We start from the raw sequence: 2316 nt of genomic DNA, 5'->3' as shown, positions 1-2316 counted from the left end.
CAGGTGTGACTGATTGCTAAGGAGTGGAGGGTGAGCTGAGTAAGAGGAGGAGGAACTGAAAAATAACAGGGGGGAAAAATCCAGACCAAAACAGCTTTTAATTTTTATTCATGTATTTTGCTTTTGTTCTATGCTTGTTCTATGCAATTCAGAACCATTAAAGGATTTTCCACCATGGACGGCTTTTTTTAAGCTTACGCCACTGCATCTGAATTGGATTCGAGTCAGGACTTTGACTAGGCCACTCCAAAGTCTCCATTTTGTTTTTCCTCAGTCTTTCAGAGGTGGACTTGCTGGTGTGTTTTGGACCATTGTCCTGCTGCAGAACCCAAGTTGTTCTCAGTTTGAGGTCACAGATGGCCGGACGTTGTCCTTCAGGACTTTTTGGTAGACAGCAGAATTCATGAGTCCATTTATCAGAGCATGTCTTCAAGGCCCTGCAGCAGCAAAACAGCCAAAGATCATCACACCACCACCACCATGTTTTACTGTTGGTAAGATTTTATTTTTCTGTAACGGGACACACACCTCCTGAAAAGTTCAACTTTTGTCTCATCAGTCCACTGAATATTTTCCCAGAAGTCTTGGAGCTCCTTAAGACCTAGATGCACTTTGCATTGTCTCTGTACTGAATTGTTCTATATAAATAAATTTGCCTTGCCTTGCCTTGCCTTGCCTTGCCTTGCCTTGCCTTGCCTTGCCCTAAGGTGTGTTCTGGAAAAATTAAGACAAGCTTAAATATTGGGCGACCGTGGCTTGATGGGTTGAGTAGTTGTCTGGCAATCAGAAGGTTGTGGGTTCGATTCCAGCTTCCCTATGCCTCATGTCGATGTGCCCCTGCAAGGCACTTAACCCCAAATTGCCTACCGAGCTGCGTCTTGGTGTAAGCAGATTGCTTGCACTCAGAGAAGGATGCAAGTACCCGGTTCAATCCCCAGGGCCCGCACTCTGGGTCCCTGAGCAAGACCCTTAACCCCAGATTGCGCCGCACATGGCAGCCCACTGCTCCCCAAGGGTGATGGGTTAAAAGCAGAGAACAAATTTTGTTGTAATGTAAGTTTCGATGACAATAAAGATGATATTATATATTATTCTTTTTGCTCTGGACCTCTTTTTGGTCCTGGACCTCTACCATAAAGGCATGATGTCTGGCTTTTGAGAATCTTTTGATGTGCTTCACTCTGCCCGTGAGGTTCTATTTAATTGATTTCCTGATTGAGAGGAGGTGAGGCAGTAATCAGATTAAAATGGCTAAACTAGCTTCAAAGCAGGCAGCCAAGTTCTGCAGAGCTCTGCTAATGAGTTCAGATTGGAGTCAAGTGCATCTAAAAGTTCCAGAACACCGGTCCTTGAGGACTGGAGTTTGAAACCACTTTTAAATTTCCACCTCCAGGTGGAGCTGGAGCTGGAAATGGTTGAACTAATCTCTATACAGGCTTTTAACCTTCTGGACCTGGATTACCCTCCTCTGGTCTTAGTATGACCTATACCTAATATTTACATTTGTTTGTTCTGAAACACCCAAGTGTGACAAACGTTCAAAAAAAGAAGAAGTCAGGTTAGGGCAGACATTTTTCCACACCACTGGACACGTGTGTGCCTCTTTGTTTCATCTCCCATGTGAATTAACCTGTTGAATGTCTACAAAGCCATGGCCTCATCACCATAGAGATATTTGAAAGCATAAAAATAATAATAGAGTTGGTAAACCTCTGAATTTGGAGGAAGTAATAAAAATACTTAGATCATCATTCTGTTGCTTTGGAAATAGAAATCATTTTGGTAATTGTAATTTACCTAAAATGGGAAGACTTTAAGTTGTGTTAATGTCAGGTAAAAAAGTTGTATTTATTACACAGCATTTGTAAATATCTGATTTCCACTGTATAAAAATATATCAACTTACAGACTGTTCAGTTGTTTAAACAAACGCTTAGGAAGGTCAAATCTTTTTTTTTATTGAAATCCGACCTTAATTTGAAGTTCTGCCAAAGCAACATACCTGAAAAAGGCTTTAGAAATTCTTTTATGCCCTTTGGTTGTGTTGCACCACCCAAGGATTATTAGAGCTGTGTATCTGGCTCTCATTACATTCTCTGTAGGAGGATCTGGTTTTTTTTTTTTAAAGGCAGGGAACAGAACACCTGGCTTTTCATGTTTTAAATCAGAATGTGACTAAAAATATAAAAATCTATATATTTCAGTCTGGGTAATGTTAAGCTCAATTATGTTCATATCAAGAAGAACCACAATGTTTTTTCTGACTGGAATTAAAATATTACTATCTTTGAAGCGTCCCAGCCAGCGTCCCGACTT

This window comes from Fundulus heteroclitus, chromosome 12 (genome assembly GCF_011125445.2).
Source record: "Fundulus heteroclitus isolate FHET01 chromosome 12, MU-UCD_Fhet_4.1, whole genome shotgun sequence".
NCBI lineage: Eukaryota > Metazoa > Chordata > Actinopteri > Cyprinodontiformes > Fundulidae > Fundulus > Fundulus heteroclitus.
Note: the sequence above shows the minus strand (reverse complement) of the source record.